Source organism: Tachypleus tridentatus, chromosome 8 (genome assembly GCF_004210375.1).
Source record: "Tachypleus tridentatus isolate NWPU-2018 chromosome 8, ASM421037v1, whole genome shotgun sequence".
NCBI lineage: Eukaryota > Metazoa > Arthropoda > Merostomata > Xiphosura > Limulidae > Tachypleus > Tachypleus tridentatus.
Genome location: NC_134832.1, coordinates 15,550,923 through 15,574,092, shown reverse-complemented (window position 1 = coordinate 15,574,092; position 23,170 = coordinate 15,550,923). Strand labels below are relative to the sequence as shown.

General features: G+C 33.8%; 1 protein-coding gene across 11 annotated transcripts in view; it reads left to right on the top strand.

Annotated features, from left to right (window-relative positions):
* LOC143258576 (POU domain, class 3, transcription factor 4-like) overlaps nt 1-23,170 on the top strand; it is a 205,914-nt gene that overhangs the window by 49,993 nt on the left and 132,751 nt on the right. For 2 of the 11 annotated variants that reach the window (XR_013032389.1, XR_013032372.1), the window contains one exon: nt 13,319-14,244. The exons of 8 other annotated variants lie outside the window; for them this stretch is intronic. The gene's annotated coding sequence lies outside the window, so the exon portion shown is untranslated. Of the gene's footprint in view, nt 1-13,318; nt 14,245-22,490; nt 23,098-23,170 lie in introns of those variants that run through there. One more of the 11 variants, XR_013032391.1, reaches the window with a different exon arrangement.

Genomic DNA, 23,170 nt, shown 5'->3' with positions numbered 1-23,170 from the left:
TTCCTAGGGTGCAGGTTCACTTTTGGATGTAGTGTAGCTGGTTCTTCTGTACTAACCCAATGTAGCGGCACTTAATATCTTGATAGAGTATTTATTTATCATGTCCAGTCAATAGGCGATTCAAAAACGAAGGTTGAAGTTCACGAGAATGAAGAGATGTGCAGATGTCTATTCATTCTCTCAGATTATCAGCTGACAATTCATGTGTTACCCATTTTCCCAACTTTGAAACTTTACCAAGTTGTTACAAGTGCCGATGGACAATGGAAGAAGATGAATTTAGTTTCTGGGCTAATTTTTCAACACTTACAGTACAATCCTCCTCAAGTCTTACAAGAAGCAGGTCATTATCAAACTCAACAGGGCGTCCAGATGCATTTGTCAAACTGCAATCACCAATTATAAACTTACTGAACCATTTGTGACACTTCATCACATTCAGAATGTCATTATCATATATTTCTTGAATTATTCGCGTAGCTTTGGTATTACATTTACCTTTTCTGAACTCGTAAAACATTATATGCCTTATGTACTTCTCTGACATGATAATTGGAGCTTCTAATGTAAATAAGACAAAAACTAGTAAATAAATTAGCTGTCTTACACTTAAGGCTATCAAGTCATCCCCTTATAATTTATATGACTTTGAGAATAATTTTAATTTAGCCAAGAAATATGCATTTAAACTTATCCTATCCCAGAAAATGACATTACTTATGGGACGACCTGATAGTTCATGTTGCACTGCTCGGCCATGCTCTGTCTGACTGTTATGCATCTTGACAATAGTCCTGCAGTTTAGTTTCCATTATGAAAGACTTAGTCGTAAGGCTGTTACATCAATGTTTCCGGAGGACTTTCCATTAGCTATGTAGTGTACGAGGATGGCGGTTCCCAACACCTGATTCAACTGTCCAATCACACAGAAATATAAAGTTACTGTTGTGACAGACTTACTTATAATATTTTGTAAGCACATGACTTGCGTCATTTTTCAAGACAGAGGTAATTCTTCTTGATTATGTTGCACATTGCTATCTAAGACACGTAGACACCAGTGACACTTGTTTTCTACGGTTGGGGTATGGCTTATTGCATGTCTCTATTTAGATGACCCTAATGACTAAATTGTTCTATAATGCTTTGTCTTTCGGTGCCATTAATACATGAAATGTAGCCGTTTTAAAACTGCTAAGTCTTCTATTTGAACACAACTTTATGATCTAAATGTATGTTTTGCGTCGGAAAGGGATGTTACATAACCTTCCAAAAAAGCGATATATTTTCTGTATTATCACACCACTAAAAAGCGTCATCAATGTTAAAATGTAGTTGCGATACAAAATCCGTTCTACCACGTTGAACGACTAATGAAAGGAGATGAAGGTATATTAGTACATATAAGTTCTAATATTTGAAACTATAACTCTTATCAGATATTCTTTTTTATGAACTTTAAAAACACAAGAAAACATCCTAGATGACTATTTGATGATGTAATTTTTAATATTGTTTCTCATTTACAACAATATACTTATCTACTTTCGAAATAATCTTTGTAGCATAGTCTCTCTAGCATCAGTAGGATCATGACGTAACCATGTAACCGTTTACCTTAATTTTATTTTATGTATTTGTTACACTATTTTTTTCTATCAAAATTAGAAATGACAATTTTGCTATTTTTATTTAAACTGTCCCAAGCTTTTAGTTCTTCCAGATTTAAATGTATTTATTTTTCTAACCAGAATTATAATCAGTTAAAGAAGTAAGGCTGTATCAACACTTTGAGTTCTGGTATTACTAAAATATTAACCAGAATTATTTTAGAGGGATTTATGTGACAACAACTGCAAAAGTTATCTAATTATTGTATAAGACAATCTTCAAACTTCAACGCTAATTTAAACCATGCTGTCCTGGCATGGCCTAGCGCGTAAGGCGTGCGACTCGTAATCCGACGGTCGCGGGTTCGCGGCCGCGTCGTGCCAAAACATGCTCGCCCTCCCAGCCGTGGGGGCGTTATAATGTGACGGTCAATACCACTATTCGTTAGTACAAGAGTAGCCCAAGAGTTGGCGGTGGGTGGTGATGACTAGCTGCCTTCCCTCTAGTCTTACACTGCTAAATTAGGGACGGCTAGCACAGATAGCCCTCGAGTAGCATTGTGCGAAATTCCAAAAAACCAAACTAAACCATGCTTCGCTAACACTTTCATTTTAGTTCAACTTGTACTTTAAATCAGTAAAAAAAAACTACTTGAGCTGGTTTTTATACATATAAACGTTTACTTCGTTGTCGTTTTAAATTATTGTTTTTATGACTTATATAACAGTTTTATGATTTATAAAGTGTTTGAATGAAGTTTTCCATGTAAGAAATTTGAATAACATACTTGACATTTTAAGAGTAAACTTTTTTATAGACTGTTTTATTAGGGACCAAAATAAAATATTATTTTATCTGATACCATTTTTATAAATCTTTTTGACCTGAAGATATTACATACAGGGGCAAAATTGAGACACTGAAACATTACAATTTAAAATCGAGGCAACGTATTTAAAGTTTTGCATTCTTTTAAAAATGTTTGTATACAATTTATTTTCAGAATATTTTAAATATACGTTTTCAGCATTTCTAAGATTAATTAAAATAATTTTACCGTAATGTTTTTTGATGATATCACAAAAGATTTATTTTAGGAAATCTCAAACATATTAAAAACTTTAAAACTAGATAAACTAGTGCCCATATTGATTGTTATTAAGCCCGATCTTAAACTTTAAGAAAATAACATATGTAACCTATCACTTTAAAAAAGGTCCCCCTAGTTTCATTTAGACATACAGATTTAGAATAGATTGACAGAGTCTTTAAATGCTACAATTCCAATCAACTAAAAACTCAAAAATTCCAATTAGAACTTTATTATAAATTAAACAATATGCTTACCTCTTATGAAGTTATAACTGTTAGTGAAGATTAAAAGATAATACATTATAATAAATAAATAACGACGAGAAATTAAAAGAAAAATTATTAAACACTTCATAACAAAAACTCAAATCCATTCAGTGGTAAAATGACATCTATGATCCGGTACTGACCTCCTGCTTATTTAGCAAAAACAGATGAAAATGATAACACATTTCCTCTGAAGGGATACCATTCTATCACTAAAAGCTGGTACCAGTCATACATATAACAAACAACTGGAATAAATCAACTTCCTCAAGTCGGTACAGCGGTATGTCTACGGATTTACAACGCTAAAATCATGGGTTCGATTCTTCTTGGTAGACTCAGCCGATAGCCCGACGTGGCTTTGGCCTAAGAAAAACACATACACAACATAAAATTCTAACACTCGCCATCCTCGAACTTGCAACTATCCGTCTATAAGTTCAAATCGCGAATCCAGTTCACCACATCATAGAAAAATAAGAACATTCATCTTCAAAAATACGAAATATTAATTTATTTCATACAAATGATAAGAAATCAAAACAAAATATTTTATCTCCAAATATAAAGTGCACAAACTTCAGGAATTCTGCGAGCTTCTCACGCGATGCAGCGTAGTCATCTGTATTCTCAATACGGTTGGTATGGGTATTAAGCACTTTAATTAAAGTACAGAACAACGTTTCGACCTTCTCAGGTCATCTGAAGTTGTCTTGAGAATACATTTTCACTTTAAGTTGGTTTCCCATCATCACGGAGTGTAGTCGTCTGTTTAAACCAGATTAAACGTTATAGCGCCTTGAACAAGTTTGTAAAACCCAGAATACTTTAAATACAGAATTTGCATAAACTGAGGCCAGAGATTAATCAAGTAAATTCTTCTCTTAAGTTACTACCTCAAGCACTTGACACTTATTATTGCCCATAAATACAAGAATACTATTATTATTTATATTTTATGTTTTATAATTTGTTTTAATGCATTTTTTCTTCAGCCAATTTCAATCTTTTCTGAGCAAATTATCTTGAAAATGTACTGATTGTTTTGTTGCAGTACTGTTTCAGAAATTGAGTAGTACCATGGTTCTGGTTATACCTTACTTAGTATTGGTGAATAATTGGTGCCGTTCTTTCCCAAGCCAACTATCTCCTGATTAGAATATTAAGCTTTATCATAAAAAAAGAGGAAGCAGCATACAGAGACGACATTCAAAACTAAAAAACACCTGTTCATCATCTTGTTGAAGAACCCGCACTTCTCCCTTTAAGCAAAGACAGACATTGGATGTTCTGATAAGCAAGCATGCAATTATGTGAATACATTTTGGATTGTTTTATGTATTTTTTCTCTACATTCACTTAGGTTAGTCAGTTTTGGTTGATGTTAAGTGCAAAGCTACAAAATAAGCTATCAGTTCTCTGCCAGCCGTGTGTATCTAACCTGATTTTTAGCAACGTAAGCCTACAAACTTACCTACGAACTAGTGTAGATTGCACTTTGGGTTGGTGCTGTATGGACATATACAGATTTTATTACTGTAAAATATGTACTGATTCAGAAGACTTGGTTCATGTTTGAAATTTGATTTGTCACTTTTGTCTTGTATTTTCTGAAATTACTTACAAAATTTTATTTGAGTAGTGTTCGAATCAATAACTTTTGTACTTACAATCATCTGATTTTGATTTAGTTATTGCTTTTCTACTGGGAGGCTTGATTTTAATTTGTGCTGCAAATTTGATTTTGTTTCATCAGTCACTGAAGTTTGTCATTCATGTTTTGTTTTACATAAACCTGTTTGCAAATTTGGGTTTCAACTTTTATACTATTAGTGGAGTGAGATAGCGCTTGGCCTAATGGTTAGCGGCCCATTTCCGCATGAATGCCTTCTTGCACTTTGGAACAAATATGCACAATAAGCATGATGCCAATTTCACTTGTTTAGCCAGAAAAGGATGGTCCAAGAGTTAGCAGTGGGTAATTTTGTCGAACTTCCTCTCTTCTAGTCTACCAGTTTAGAAATTTGGCACAGTTATACTCAAATATCTCTGTGCTGAAAAACTCTGAAAAACAAATAAGAATTATTTTTGTTTCATTTTATTTTCTAGAAGATTAATTTTCTTGGGCGCGAGTTGCTTCTGTGATGCAGTTCTGCTGGATTTTGGAAGTGGAGAGCCTGGTTTGAATCCGTATGATACCACAAAATATTAATCGCAGTGTAAAGTGTGGTTAACATTATAAATGATGGTGGCAATGTACTCATAACTCTTTGTTTCTCTCCCTTGTAATGTTCCAACTAATAAACATGGACAGTCTCTTTGAACTTTAAAACATTTTGTTTGTTTGTTTGTTTGTTTTGGAATTTCGCACAATGCTACTCGAGGGCTATCTGTGCTAGCCGTCCCTAATTTAGTAGTGTAAGAAAGACTAGAGGGAAGGCAGCTAGTCATCACCACCCACCGCCAACTCTTGGGCTACTCTTTTACCATCGAATAGTGGGATTGACCGTCACATTGTAACGCCCCCACGGCTGGGAGGGTGAGCATGTTTGGCGCGACGGGGATGCGAGCCCGCGACCCTCAGATTACGAGTCGCATGCCTTAACGCGCTTGACCGTGCCGGGCCCTTTAAAACATCACAAGCATTATATTATAAAGAAAATATAAAATATCTTAACATGAACGTCAAAATTAATTCATCTATTGGAATAGTTATGTTTTGGTGCGTATACAGACAACATTTTGAACTACTTGAAAATACTTGCTTTAATCGTTGGTTTGGTTTGGTTTTGAATTTCGCACAAAGCTAAACGAGGACTATTTGTGCTACCCGTCCCTAATTAGCATTGTAAAACTAGAGGGAAGGCAGCTAATTATCACCACCCACCGCCAACTCTTAGGCTACTCTTTTACCAACGAATAGTGAAATTGATCGTTACATTACAAAGATCCCACAGCAGAAAGTGCGAGCATGTTTGGTGTGACGGGATTTCGAACCCGCTTCTTTCGGATTACTAGTCGGATGCCTTAACCACCTGACCATACCAGGCCTAATCGGGCTATCTGCTGTGTCCACCGAGGGGAGACGAACCCTGATTTTAGTGTTGTAAATCCGAAGATTAACCGCTGTCCCAGCTGACTCTACGGTTTGAAAAATGGTGGAGATGCAGGGGATTTTGGTCCCCCGTTGGGACAGCGGCAAGTATACGGATTTGCAACGCTAAAACCAGGGATTCGATTCTCCTTGGTGGACACAGCATGTGGCTTAGTGTGGCTTTGCTACAAGAAAATACACAAACACACACATAATCGTTCGTTAGAAAGCTTGCTCAGTTTATCAGCTGCTTATCAGTGTTGTATCTTCATAAAATAAATAACAAAACAACATAAACGTATAAACAAAGGGAGGACAATTACTCAAAGTATAATTATTTTTTCGAAAATTTCAAGATAAATGATGTAAGACTGAAAGAACTTAAAGACGTTCGTGCATTAAAATATTGATTTTAATTTAATGTTTGAACTACCTTAAAATTGTTTTGATGTGTTGATATACGTGTATCTAAGTGCGTGTGTATGTATAGTCATGGCGTGCATTCTTTCGATTTGCTAATCGAGAAGTATCAATTCTTTGACACATTATATATCGGGTTAAGTTTCATCAACCCTCTGGCCCCTGTACAAAATGAACCTCTCGTATTCAGGTCATGTTTCAATCCGTAGAGTCAGATCTCTGTCTGCCGTGTGTCCTGCACCTGTCTGGATAGATGAAATATGTCTGATAGGAAACAGTTCAGAAAACTTTTTGCGTGCGAGGCATATATTTGTCCTTCCTTCGTGAAAAACAAACTAACTGAAGGCACGTACAACGTCTGTTGGTTATACGTGTATGTAAGGCTCAGACGAAAACTAAGCTATTTTTGAATGGAAAAGGAGGAATTTAACGAAAAACACAAAAGGATATCGGACATTTATACCAAGCGAGAATTGTAGTGGAATCTAGAATTAAAATATATAAAACACACTTATTTGCAAAACAACGACTAAACTTAGCTTTATGTTCGTAGAACACAGTAAGAATATCGAATATTTGTTATTTTGTCAAACGTATGAAAACTGTTTAATAACGATTATTTTTGTCTCTTTATAATTTATTTTAATTTTTTCCAAACGTATTATTAAAACTATCTGAAAAAAGGCACTTTGATTGTGTTGTTATATTTTACTGTCTATGATCGAACAGTTTCCGAGAGTTACTTTATGTTCTGATTATCAACAAGTATTTTTGATAGTATTTACTTTTTAATTTACATAAAAATGTTAAACATGAAGGTTTACACAGGTAACAATAGAAAATGTTTAAAGAAAGAAATTTTGTCTTTAAACCAGTGTAAATTATATAAAATATTTTTGTGGTCTTGCTTGTAAAATAATTCATTTTTAACAATTTAATCAAAAAGAATAAATAGAAAAGTAATGCAGAATGTTTTAAGAATATGTTTTGGTTAAAATCGAGAGTCGATTATTTATTTTCTTTCCCAGTATTCAATTTTATCAACATTATTATTATATGAAAATTATAATGTTAATGGTGTAATTTTAATTATTACAATATCAAGTAGCAGCAGGAAAAGTGCAAGAAATACGCATGTGCTCATATTTAATCTATCAGTGTATCTGTTTGCAGTGTTGTGAAATTGTCGTATGCTTTTATGATTATTGGTAAAATAAAACTTTTGAGCTTGAAAACACTTTTTAAATGAAGTATTTGCTTCATAAATCAACTATATAGAGAAAATAACTATACGTATTTACGCCCATCTCTATTCTTCTAAGTGTAAATTTTTAGCTAAGGTAGCTCATTGTGCTATCGTCCACTAGATGGCGCTAACACCAAGAGAGAGCTTCTCAAGATTGTTAAAAGGCACGTTTTGCGTGACAAATGAGTATAGGCGTAGATATGATTAAGATTATACACCACAAGTATGTGTTACTATCGTGTATGGAAAGATAAACTTCGTAAATATCAAATGAGAATAACTAATATTATCAGGACATAGTCATGAAACATTTTGTACTTTTTGAAATATTTTAGGAATAAGACTTTATAACAGGTAAAACTGTTGATTTGTAAATAGTTGTAGAGCTAACCTAATTTAATTCAGACACAAATATTATCATAGAATTATTTTCTAGTTGGGAAAACTATATATATATCACAGCAAAAATCAAGTCCTATTTATTTTTTTGTTGTTTCACAAAAATAAAAACAAATCCAATCACGCGTTTTACACGGAAACGTTTCCATTACTAATAACAACTAAGTACATATTGCAAAAATGAAGAAAAAACAACAATTAATTATTATATACTTGAGAGCTCTTTATAGCTAGGAAATGTTATTATGGGCTTGAGTCCTTATTAGTGAAATAGCTACTGATGAAAAACCAAAATAAAAATCTCGAAGAAGTTAGATTATTTACGCCTAAGATCATATACACATATAAAAAATGTGTCTCAAACTAACAACTTTAAAGAAAAAAATTCATAGTAACGTTTATGAAACTCCACAGAAATAATGTTAATAATTAATATTTTCTCTGCTTGTTATTGAAAGGGTATTTAATAATGCACCAAGTAAGCATTAAATTATTTTTAATTTCAAGTTCTACATGTAGTTAAATAATGAAAACAAAACAAAACTTTACAATCACACAATTACTCATTTCTCCAATTATTCGTCAATTTATATGGACTTTTGTTACTAAGTAATGATAATTTTGTGAGAATTTAATATCAAAAGTAATGTCTATTAGATTGATCTTACATTGGGGTTTTCTAACGTTGTGTTTGAGTGAAGTAACCAAATTAAATACAATTATACCTAGTTCGTGCCACAGTTATGTTAACTATGTTCACTACTCTATGTGGGCTGTTGGACTTTAACTGCGTGAGAAACAAAGTATATAACAAATGCTTTATTACAACGTTTTAACAGTTTATATGCATGCTGTTATAAATACTTGTTCAAGATATACGGACTTCCAAAACCAAACTCGCGCCTCAAAATTTCTCTTTAAATTTTAAATTCACGGCTTCTCCCTGTGGAACATCTTTTGAGCTGACTACTCTGTAATGCGAAATACACGGTTTTGAGGGGAGAGTTATATTCATGGTTTATATATATTAGCTACACAATAAAATACATGCGTAAATAAATATGTATTTACTTATCTGTCGAGTGTTTTTTTCAAATATGCTCCTACAGAATTTATTTTTTTTCTAAATATCAACTATCGTATGACTTTATATATATATCTAAACCTGTTGTATTCCTTCTTTTGCACTTTTCTATTTTCCTTCTTTAGTCTTTCAGCACTGATTAGAAGCTGCCTAATATTAAGTGTATGCTTCGTGGTAACTTTTCATCCACTATTGAGTAAATATTATCACTGATGTAACAGTTTAAGCTTTTGTGTAAAAATCATAATGATTTACTTTCTTTTGGTACCAATTACACATTGTCCAGCCTTTACTATGGTTAATATAATTCGTTTCAAAATTTTTTTCTGTAAAACTGTTTTCCTAGTAAGAAAGATGATTTCACTTCTTAGCACGTACACTCCTACATATTCATTAAACTGCTTGTTTTAAGTCTTCCTATGTCTCAGAATGAAACCCAACCATTTTGAAAAGAAATGTTCCTGATAAGTTTAGAACATCTAAAAAATCTACGTTCGAATAACACTATGTGACAAAGTTTTTCTTTTTCTTTTCCTGGGCAGAAAGTGTTATTTCCCAATTCCTTATGTTTTCATTACCTCGGTAATGAAATTTTCAAATTTACCCGTTTTTCAGAACATTTCAGATAGATTCATTGCTGAGTAGCTGACAGAGAATTTTCTTGAATTTACAAGAATTTTCAGGAACTTTCTAGAATGTTGTAGAACTTACGAGATCTTCAAGAACCTTTTGGAATTTTCTATAATTTTCCATAGTAATATATATACAGGGGCTCACCAGTCACCACTTCAGTTTAGTTCTAGCTGACAAAATACACAAACAATGCTGTTAACTCAATTCTTACTTCGTAGAAGCTAATAATTAATGATTAGATAGGTGTTGAAAACAGTTTTCCCTGTATTTGGTTGAGAACATGTTATCACGAAGGTAACTGAACATTTTATCATCTTCTAGTAGACTTGTTATATTAAAAAAAATTATTTATCCTTAACTATAAAATTTTGCGATTTTCAAATTTAAAACTAAAATTAGTTTATCTGTACATTGGATAATAAAAGTAGTATGTAGCTAAACTCGACTTTTTTATGATTATTAGTTAGATACACAAGGTGACTTTCAAGTATCTTTTATTTGAATTAACAATTCGAAGTTGTTGCTATGAGATAGGGTCTAATCACGCTGACCCTTACACAGATTTATTTAATAAAGTTATTGTAGAGAGCGTTATTTTTATGAGATTTTAATTAACCGATTCTTAATTTTTCTAGTCACTTAATTATTTCATACCTACGTTAAAATGGTGAATTTTATTACAAATAAGAAAGGTTTCATTATGATTCAAAATAAAACAATTTTAATTAGATTTTATATACTATTCGGATTATTTAATTATATTTGAATAATAATTTTTGATAAATGCATATTTCCTTAACGGCTGAATATTAATTGTAAAGTACATCTTTTTTAAGGAATTTACACTTAATGAAATATTTGAATGAGCAAAATAAATGCTTCTAAATATTTTAGTAATGAGTGACCTCAGGAGATTTTATATTATCACAGCATTTGACAAAAGTAAATGATATTCCATCATTCCGATTATGGAAAAAATATTAGTAATTGCGTTATAGTTGTCAACAATCATTATTTAAGTTTGGTTTTGAATTTTGCCCAAAGATGCACGAAGGATATCTGCGCTAGCAGTGTAAGACTAATGGGAACGCAGCTATTCACCACCACTCATTGCCAACTCTTGGGCTACTCTTTCACCAACGAATAGGGGGATTGACTGTCACATTATAAAGCCCCCATGCTGAAATGGCGAGCATGTTTGGTGTGTATGAGTCAAGTTCCTTAACAACCTAACTCATGAGTTAAGATTTATATCTTCCAGTTAAACTGTTCTTCTGCTGTTTACCATGTGTTTTACGATTCCAAGAAGATAAGTGTATATGTCTTTTCTTATAATAGAGACACATCAGGCTATCTGCTGAGTCCACCGAGGAGAATCGAACCCCTGATTTTAGCGTTCCAAGAAGATGAATAATAATAATTTTACTGCGTTTAAGCAACTTACTTAAATTCATGTAAAACAGATAGAAAGTTGCTGGGTCTTTTTTCTTAATTTGAAGTAGGCGTGTTTAGTTCTGTTCAGAACAACTCTGGTAATATACTAGCTCTGCCCCAAAGTTTGATTTCCGGTATAGAATCACAAAACTTAGAGCAAGAATAATAAATGCAGAACCTTTAAAGTGTTTCTTGGGTAGCATTCTTTTAACTGGAGTTAGTACCGTATCTTAGGTTAAGTTTTAGATATCTATAAAAGAAACTTTAAAGATTCAGTTATATTAGGTTTTGTTGATTTTGTAACAAGTTAAAGATTTTAAAGTCAGTCGAGAATAGATCTAATGATTAGATACTATACGAGGGCTGTTCAAAAAATACGCGGACTGACGTCATAAAACAAAATGTACTTTATTTAGAAGTTACAGGTCTGGGACCCTTTCAAGGTACTCTCCTCCCCAACGCACACACTTATCCCAACGGTGTTTCCACTTGTTGAAACAGTCCTTGTACGCTTATTTTGTAATGTCCTCCAGCTCCTTTGTCGCATTTGCCTTAATCTCGGGAATCGTCTCAAATCTTCTTCCTTTCAAGGGTCTTTTGAGTTTGGGGAACAAGAAAATATCTCAAGGAGCAAGGTCAGGTGAGTAGGGGGGTTGGGAAGAACAGTGATCGAGCGTTTGGCCAAAAACTCACGAGTTCTGAGGCACAAATTTCGCAGCAACGCGGTGCATCTTCAATTTTTCGGTCAAAATCTCGTAACAAGATCCAACTGATATCCCACACTCTTCAGCAAGCTCTCTGACAGTCAGACGTCGATTTGCCCGCACCAGGGTGTTGATTTTGTCGACGTGTGGGTCGTCAGTTGACGTGGAAGGACGTCCAGAACGCTCATCATCTTCAATGGACTGTCGACCATCCTTAAAACGTTCATGCCACTTGAAACATGCCGTACGATTCATAGCAACATCACCGTAAGCCGTGTTAAGCATAGCAAAAGTTTCAGTCGCAGAGTTTCCAAGTTTAACACAAAATTTCACAGTGAGTCGTTGCTCCTTCAGGTCATTCATTCTGAAATCCGCCAAACGAAAAAATCGCACTTCACTTAAAACCGCGTAGCTAATACACAAATGAAGATACCTGCAATCGGGAAATGGCGTCGTAATCAGCTGATCTGTGCGAACCTAGCGACACCAAGCGGATTCCCCTGGAACCAACTGGAGCCGCGCAATTCAAACAGTCCGCGTATTTTTTGAACAGACCTCGTATAGAAATAATCAAAATAACAGGAACATATACCGATACGAATATCTTGGGCAATGATCCAGGACATTATAACACTTGTTTTATCTGTACACGCTACTTTTTCAGGGGTAAAGAATAAAGCAAAGGAATATAGCAGTCATATTCGAAGTATAAGGAATCAGATAACTTTCTTGGTATTCCAGAAACGGATAGCTTTGCGTGGTTTTTTTCCTTCGTATCCACTAACGTATCAGTTCGTGTCAAAAGACAGGTAGTAGCTTACCTCTTATCACAGTATCTCGGTCTTATATTTTGATGTCTTTAAGAATAAGTTCAATTGATATTTTTATAAATTTTCTTCACTGTGATAAATATATGAAGAGATAGAATATGGTTTTTTAAGTATTATTACTTTATGGCTGATTCTATTTCCGATAAGGACAGATTATCTCCCTTTTATATCTTACGTCTCTTACCAACGGTTAAATTGTGAATATGTTACACCACAGTGACAAATGAATAAGATAAGTGAACGCTTTCCTTTATAATTATTCTTTTACTTCTAATCGGTTCTTCAAGTTTTGTATAACCAAGATAGCTGGTATTGGTATTAAAATTTTTATTAAAAGTCTTGAGATACATTTTTACTTCAAATGGGTTTCTCGTCATCACGGAATACAAGTGTTAAATAGTTAACAATAGTTTCTTAACGTTCAGAAACATTATTAAAGAGCAGCTACTGTGACTGTAATTAAGATAATTATTAGAAATAATGGATTGTTTGTTTTGTTTTTAGATTTCGCGCAAAGCTACATGAAGGCTATCTGCGTTAGCCTTCCCTAATTTAGTAGTGTAAGACTAGAGGGAAAGCAGCTAGTCATCACTACCCACCGCCAACTCTTGGGCTACTCTTTTACCAACAAAGAGTGAGATTGACCACCACATTATAACACTTCTACGGCTGGAAGGGCGAGCATGTTTGGTGCGACCGGGATTCGAACCCGCAACCTTCGGATTACGAATCGAACTCCTCAACACACTTGGCCATGCCGGGCCCAGAAATAATGGAATAACTTCATATTGACAGTTAAAAATCAATAAATGCAGAACATTAAAATTATTTTCTTATTTAGCAAAATATAGATACAATGTGATGTCATGCTTGTTTAATATGTTTTAAAATCTAGGTAGCAAGACTTGATCGGAAGAAATGTGCACATTGTGCTCCCAACAATAATATAGCGGCCATAGATTTTTTAAACTAAAATAATTTGTTTTTTAAAAGGATTTTTGTAAAAGAGTAGCTAAAATATGCCAAAAGACCGACAGAAAAGTTGAAAAACACAATATGTTTACGTGGGAACGGCAAAGAAAGAGCACTCATTATAAAACTGAAAAGCATGAGAAGTGCACGCAACATTTACTCATAAAAATCGTATAATGTTTAAAAAGTCAAACAGTAGTATAATGTGATCAAAGGTTATTCAGAATAGCCAGTTAATAACCTATGCAACCTAGATGAGTCGTTGTCTCAACGAACTGTATGACATACACGAACTGGATTCATGTGTCAGACAATTGTGCAACGTAATCGCATTTCAAAACAGTTACTACATAACACTCGAATGTTACAAGTTATACTGCAACGTCGTCTAATACAAAATGTTTTAAGAATAGTGTATCCTACAGTCATGTGAAAAAGTTAGGACACCCTGTGAAAGTCTGTGTATTTTCGTAACATTTTTTGATATATAGATATTTAATCTCAATTTTAACAATACTGAGAGATTATAGGAATATAACTAAACAATTAAAACTGAAGAAAAGACTTTTCAAGATCTCCTGTAAATGTAATTATACAAAAATGCATATTCTAACTGAGGAAAAAGTTAGGACACCCCCACATTTATCCCCATGTAAAATGGCTCAACTCACACACCAGGTGCACATGATTAGAAGATCGTTACTCAGCATTTTGAATGTGGCTTGCCCTATTTAAACCTCAGACATTTAGCATTTAGTTTGGTGTGCTTCTGACTGTTGAAGTGAGAGTGAGCACCATGGCGAGAGCAAAAGAGCTGTCTGAGGCCTTCAGAAAGAAAATTGTAGCAGCTTATGAGTCTGGTAATGGATTTAAAAAGATCCCAAAATAATTTGAAATCAGCCATTCCACTGTCCGAAAAATAGTTACCAAGTGGAGGGCTTTCAAAACAACTACCAACATGCCCAGGTCTGGTCGTCCAAGCAAGTTCACTCCGAGAGCAGACCGCAAGATGCTAAAATAAGTTTCTAAATACCCTAACGTGTCATCACTGGATCTACAGCAGGCTCTGGCTAATGTTGATGTGAAAGTGCATGCCTCTACAATCAGAAAGAGACTGCGCAAGTTTAACTTACATGGGAGTTGTGCAATGAGGAAACCTTTGCTCTCTAAGAGAAACAGTAAGGCCAGAATGAAGTTTGCCAGAGAGAATGTAGACAAAGACCAGGACTTCTAGTATAATGTTCTTTGGACAGATGAATCCAAAATTGAATATTTGGCGTAAACCAAATACAGCGTTCCAGAAAAAGAACCTCATACCAACTGTGAAGCATGAAGGTGGAAGTGTTATGGTTTGGGGCTGCTTTGCTGCAGCAGGACCTGGACAGCTTACAATCATAGAATCCATCATAAATTCTACTGTGTATCAGAGGGTGCTTGAGGATCATGTGAGACCATCTGTACGAAAATTAAAGCTGAAGCAGAACTGGGCCCTACAATACGACAATGACCCAAAACATACCAGTAAATCTACCAAGGACTGGCTGAAAACTAAGAAATAGAGAGTCCTGGAATGGCCGAGTCAAAGCCCAGATCTTAATCTCATTGAGAAGCTTGGGGTGACTTGAAACGGGCTGTACGTGCAAGAAACCCCTCAAACATCTGACAGTTGAAAGAATTCTGCATTGAGAAGTGGGACAAACTTTCTTCAGACCGATGTCAAAGGCTGGTAGATGGCTACAAGAAGCGTCTCACTGCAGTTATTTCAGCCAAAGGAGGTAACACTAGCTATTAGGGGGTAGGGTGTCTAACTTTTTCCTCATTTTTGTAGAATTGAAAAAGGACGACCAGACCTGGGCATGTTGGTAGTTGTTTTGAAAGCCCTCCACTTGTTAACTATTTTTCGGACAGTGGAATGGCTGATTTCAAATTATTTTGGGATCTTTTTAAATCCATTACCAGACTCATAAGCTGCTACAATTTTCTTTCTGAAGGCCTCAGACAGCTCTTTTGCTCTCGCCATGGTGCTCACTCTCACTTCAACAGTCAGAAGCACACCAAACTAAATGCTAAATGTCTGAGGTTTAAATAGGGCAAGCCATATTCAAAATGCTGAGTAACGATCTTCTAATCATGTGCACCTGGTGTGTGAGTTGAGCCATTTTACGTGGGGATAAATGTGGGGGTGTCCTAACTTTTTCCTCAGTTAGAATATGCATTTTTGTAGAATTACATTTACAGAGGATCTTGAAAAGTCTTTTCTTCAGTTTTAATTGTTTAATTATATTCCTATAATATTTCAGTGTTGTTGAAGTTAAGATTAAATATCTATACATCCAAAAATGTTACAGAAATACACAGGCTTTCACAGGGCGTCCTAACTTTTTCACATGATTGTACGTGCACTGTCCACCGAGAGAAATCGAACCTCATATTTTAACTCATCGGCTAGACCTTAGTATCGAAATGATGTCAATCACTCAAATCCACTAGTCAGGTTTCAACTGGTAAGAAATATAAGAGAAATGAAAGATGTCACCATTAAACATGGTAGCAATATTAAAGACCTATGTAACAAGTGCAATCAAAGAGAACTGCTCGGTCTACGCTACTTTTCGAGATTGCATGAGTTTATATTGGATAGCGTTAATTTTTAGCTTCGGAAACTGAGAAATTTTTGAAATTTTGTTGAAATTGAGATTAAATATCTTTATATCCAAAATATCATAGTGTGTCCTAACTTTTTCACATGACTGTATATAACACTTTACCATCTTAGATGAACTAGATAACGCAATGCAAAATATATTGAGAAGATTCAAATAGAAAAATCCAATATTACACTAAAACTACATAAATGAGTCAGATTGCAACTTAACACATCAGTTGTTGAAAGAGAGCCAGCTATGAAAATCCTATATATATATATAACATTTTCACGTAATCACGTATCAATTGAAAGCATTATATGACACAAACGCTTATTACAAGACGAAATTAGAAAGGAACCTACAGAACATCGAACGGTATATGTACATATAAGAATGGAACAACATACATGAGCCAGATTCAGCTTTAATTGATGATTGTTTAGAAGATTCAATATTGAGAATCCTTTAACAATGGAAAAATTAGCAGTATTGTCCAATGCAACTATTGTTAAGATGAGTCTGTTGGATGGGTCTCACAATAAACCGACAAAAACGAATGACAATAGAAATCGTGTAGTGAAGTAAAATCAACAGACAATTGAAGAAAAAAGTTATTTATGTGTCATATAAAGGATACAGTTAGTGTTGAAGTGAGCACATCAACGACGAAGAAGAGTTGATAGTTTGAAACATATAGCATGTTATCACTAAGAAATGGACCCGTACAGTTCACTAACAAACATAATAGTTAGATATTAAATCGTTGTAATGTACCATCGTACAGCTAAAGTTTATAAGAAAATCGTGTTTCGTACTGGTTTCACCGCAAAGGTAGATTCCTTAATCACACATCGCAATAGTTATACCTCAGAAATACTTATTTGCTTATGGTAGTACCATACAGTACCATTAACATAATTTTATTACGCACAATCACACACACAGACAGGCTTTGTTTAAAACGCTATCTGCAAATCGGTTCTAGAACAGCCATGTCACACAATAAAGATAATTTACAAAATCAAGTAACGCAGTACCAAAGTTTTAAATGGCTCCACGGTAGAATCGTATAGCGTACACAAGTTTAAGAACACCAGGTACTAGAATCATGTAAGGTACCAAACATCATAACTAACCACTAAAAATATAGTTTAAATATTCATTTCGTATCGAGTGAAAGAAATCCACACTCACTCGTCATATGTTGTGTCTGCTTTAACAACTAAATAAGACGAAATACAGGTTTCCCACCATTTTTTAGCTAAAAAATTTTATGTCTGAAAATATTAATTGTAGATAAGAGTAAATTACTGTGTTAAAAACAATATAGAAGATACTTTATAATGAAAGTAATTAACAAGAACAATATATTTAATTGTCATTATGATAAAGAAAAGAGTTAGAGGTTAAGGTTTGATAACATTTTTTCGGTCTCAAGTTTGAATGTGCATACATTTTGTGACGTGTACAATGACTTCAACTTATGATTTCAAAAATATTTTTAAAAACAATCAACTTTATTGCATAAGTGAATCAAGTATAAACACGAATGTAGCACTAATTAAAAGTGGAGAAAAGAAACCCAAACCAAATAACAGTACGTGTAGACAGACACAGAAGTACGTGATATTTTGTTTTGTTTCTAAAAGTTGGGGAAGCAGCCACATAATATATTTGTCGTTATTAACGTCGCCCTCAAACTTAGAAACGTACTCAAATGAGAGAAAAAATATTAAATACTATCCTTTTCCTTCCAGTTTATGTTACTTTCTGAATTAGACTAAAGGAAAACACATATCAGGCTAATATTTGTACCCATAATTGCTTTCTCAAAAATATATGTTACATTCTAGGTTAGGCTTAAGAAAATCATACGAACTCCGGTCTAATATCTGCACTCATGATTACGTACTCACAATAAAAAGTCTTTGATATGTACAAATGACAAAAATGTTTAATAATAAGCAACCGACATTCAAAATTAATGGGAAAATATACCGTAATGCGGTAATTCATTTTTTTTCTTTCGGAAAAATATTCAAAGATCGGTTGTTTGCACAGTGACTAATTAAGTATACAAGATTTGTCGTGAAGCAACACAAATGTGTATAAACAGCACAACACCGTATGATCTACAATAACTATACAAGATTCTCTGAGCTCTATAAGCTTCCAAACACACGCTAGGAGACATTTTTACAATAGTTTGCAGTATTCCTAATTTACTCTCCTCTCTCTTTAGAAAAATATTTAACTGTACAACCGCTTCACAAAGCTATTAGTATATGAAGAAGAATATCTCTGGAGGAATCTGTAGGTATTCGTAATTAATTTCATCACGCAAAACCCGCATTAGAAATGAAAAACTAAAGTTGGCTGAAGAGTTTACAGTTTGCGTAAACATGCTTCCTTCCGAACGGGGCCTGCATGGCCAAGCGTGTTAAGGCGTTCGACTCGTAATTCGAGGGTCGCGGGATCGAATCCCGGTCGCACCAAACATGTCCGCCCTTTCAGCCGTGGGGACGTTATAATATGACGGTCAATTTCACTATTCGTTGGTAAAAGAGTATCCCAAGAGTTGGCGGTGGGTGGTGATGACTAGCTGTCTTCCCTCTAGTCTTACACTGCTAAATTAGGGACGGCTAGCACAGATAGCCCTCGAGTAGCTTTGCGCGAAATTCAAAAACAAACAAACAAACAGATCTTCCGAACGCTGTGGAAAAATGAATGAACGCTTTGTACCTCGTTTAATACTTATATCGTCAGATAACTGACGTTACATGCATACGTATATATTTTGAGATATTTCACAAGTCTCTTTAAAATGTTTGTTTTTATTGAGTTATAAATATATTTAGTGGAACAAGGAAGCTACTCTTTCCTCTGTAAACTCAATAGTTTAAGATCTCAACACTCCTTGAGAGGTTGTATACATTATTTCAGTATTACTCTGCTTAAATAACTACCAATATAACTGTTTCTAACATAGTTCAACCATTTAAAGTTTTATACTGTATCATTAATGAAAGACGTCTACCTTTTTATCACATTATCAAGTATTTTTAACTATAAATGCTAGATAACACGATAAAAAATAATTCTATAGTGATCGGAGGGGGTGCTTTTCTTAAGTTTCGAATATAAGGTTTACTTAGTTTGTCAGGTTTTAGTTGTATGTATTAATAAGGAAGGTTAAGGTTTAATTTTTATTTTAAGAAAGGCGTTTAAGTGTTTATAATTACTTATAAACTGTAACGTTTTTCTCACTGTCATATGATTTGAAAACGTTTCGAGAATGGGAAACTGAGATGTACAAGGATGTGATATTAGCACTTAATGGGACCATATGACTGGAGACCTGAGGCTAAAATTGAAAACATTCTCAAACACCGGAATTCTAATTCCTATTTCTTTTAAAATTTTAATTCTAATTTTAATCAGAATATCTATTAACACAATTGTTTTTAATGTTTCTCTTCGCGATGTTTTACAATTCAACATAGAATTTTTGTTTTGATAACTATTACACTCGTGTGTTGTATTTTAAATTATTTACTCTAAATTTCACGATGTATTCGTTTTCAGATTTTTTATCGACTCTTTTTTTCACATTCTAATTTCATTTCATTAACGTTTCTCATTAAACAACACGTCTATCTTGATATTTTCTCTGCGGTTTAACCAAAAGATTTCAAAATAAATATATAATTAAAAATTTGCATTTTGTTATTTTATGATTACGAGGAACAACCATTTTGTTAGTTCCAGCCCTATGTAAAGAAAAACTATGATATTTTATTTAAGTTTAAAGCTGTATGAGGTAATAAAAGTTATTAATCTTTTTTATCTCTACAGCTCTTTTTAACACCTGTCACAGGAACCAGTTCAGCATCTCTTAATACTGAGCCGAGAATGGTGAACAGGATGGGGGGTATTTTGGAAGCCGGGGATTTAAGAATACTTCGAGAGATTTGTTAAACTAAAAACAAATTATTTTGTTTGTTTTTGAATTTCGCGTGAAGCTACACGAGGGCTATCTGTGCTAGCCGTCCCTAATTTAGCAGTGAAAGGCTAGACAGAAGACAGCTAGTCATCACCACCCATCGTCAAGTTTTGAGCTACTCTTTTACCAAAAAATAGGGGAACTCATAGTCACATTATAACGCCATCACAGGTGAAAGCGCGAGCGTGTTTAGTATGACGGGGATTTGAACTCGAAATTCTCAAATTGAGAGTCGAGCATCCCAGCTACCCAGCCATGCCTGGTCAAGATATTAATGAAAATATAACGTGCTGGAACCTATACGTATTATACTATGATGATACCATATATGGAATGATACCATCCTTCTTATATTTACTCTTAAGTGTAGAAATGGCAAGTGTTATTTGAAGAATGTTGTAATCCATCACGCATTTGCTTTAAAGGTAACACTGTGTCTTGGAACTTTATTGTGGTATCGATATTTCGAGATATTGATACTAATTATAACTTATTCAAATCCCTCTTTCTGATAAAACGATATTTTTGTTCCCGTTTGTTATCTTTTGCTGTCGATGCAGTAATCAATTGACGAAACTCAGAAATAGTTTGTATGTTGAATCGACAGGGAATCTTCGAATAAGGTTTTTCCATTACCTGACATACGGCTTAGTATAACTGCTAAACTTAAACCTTTACATTCACAACCAGATATAGAACAATTTCAAGCATATTTCATTGGTATGTAGTTTTACATTTACGAGTTAAATTATCCGTGTTGGCTTTCAACGTCTCGTGTCTGGTTCAGCAACATAGACCTCAAAAATAGTGCCTAACGTCTTGTTTTTGTCTAATGAAAATGACCCTAACCCTCCGGAATCGCTCATTTCCTTTTTATCCACGTTAACAGTAAGGACTAGCTTCTTTTGTACTAATGAAGGAAAGCAACTTGTGTCTATTCACTATTCAGCTATTACAAAATTATATTTTCGTTGTTTTTAACTGGTTAAGTATGAACACTAGAATGCACATTATTCTTTTAACTATAAAATAAGCTAAGAATACCAATATTCTTATTATACATTTTTGCTTTATTTATTCGTAACAAATATATTGAATTTTTTTGGGAAATCTAAACGTGAAGCGATTTCTATTTTCATATTTGTTTCGTGACTCTGAACCAGTCAAGTTTCGAGGAATTTCACTCCTCACCAATAATCTACACCACAGCAAATCAACAACAAGACCAGAACATTTATAGTCTGGATATGCACTAAATCTAATAATTTCCACTAGAACCTTTTCGTTAATTTACTAAATACATTTGATAGTTGTGAAAAATTGAGAGTGTTAAAAAATAGGGTATATTTATTCGTTTACAGGTACAACAAAACAAAGATCGGTTTGATAGTACTAAATATAAAAACGAAAATAGTGTTATAATGTTAAAAAGTACAGTATGGATTTATCTAATAACACTAAACAGTAGCATGTAAATTTCATTCAAATATAGCATAATAAAGTGAACTAACTAAACGGTGATTAATTAATAAGGTAATAGAAAGCAGAGTGATTAACAATTAACTGGGCATATATTGTTTTATCAAGAGAACGGCGAAAATCAAAATACAAACAAGATGAAACTTCGAAGTTTACAATAATGATAAAGTAAAGAATAATCCAGCATTATTTATATGTGCACTTTAGAGTTAGGAACTTTAATTATGTTATAGAGTAAAACGGAGCGTAGTGAAATTAATTCAAAAATGAAATAAAAAACTTAAAATAGTTCTGGAAATAACATAAAAGTGTTTCATAAAATAGTGTGTAGATAATGTTAAAAAATGACGAAAATAGTCTGAATATAACATGGAAAAAGACCTAAAAAATGTCTGGATATAATATGTTTGAACATATGAAAAATGTGACCCTAGAAGTCTGAAATTAACATGAAAGATGAACCAGAAGTTTTCATAAGTACATTAAAGGGTCCCAAAATAATATGATAAGTGACACAAAAACATGAGACACAAGACACGTGAACCAAAGTAATCTGACATCTTTTACATCATAGGAAAGAAGAGATTGGTTGTTTTTTTAATTTCGTGCAAAGCTACACGAGCGATATCTACGCAAGCCGTCCCTAATTTAGTAGTGTGAGAACAGAGAGAAGGCAGCTAGTCACCACCACCCATCGCCAACTCTTGGGCTACTCTTTCTCCAACAAATAGTGGGATTGACCATCACACTATAATGCCTCCACGTCTGAAAGGAAAGCATATATGGTGTGAAGCGGATTCGATTCCACGGTCCTCATATTACGAGTCAAACGCCTTAACCACCTGGCCACGTCGGACCGAAGGGATATTTTGTACTTAACATCAGAAACAGAGTTATGTAATACAATACGGCGTGTTTCAGAAATGGCTATAAATATGAAGAATATATTACTACAAATGTTTAGCATTTTAAAAAATATAATCAAATGTGTAAAATATTGAAATGTGTTAAAACATATAGAGGGAATTTAAGAACGTTTATAAATTGTAATACAATGTTTGAAAAATATTTAATACAGAATTTGACTAAGCTTCTTATAAAAGTGAGAAATATATAAATATTATATTTATACGAGATGTGTTTATAATTGTTTTAACGAGAACAAATATCAATTTTAAGTAGAAACACGTAATTGGTTATATATAAATAATTTCTCAACATTTGTGGCTAAGTTAAATGTTAAACTAAATGGGG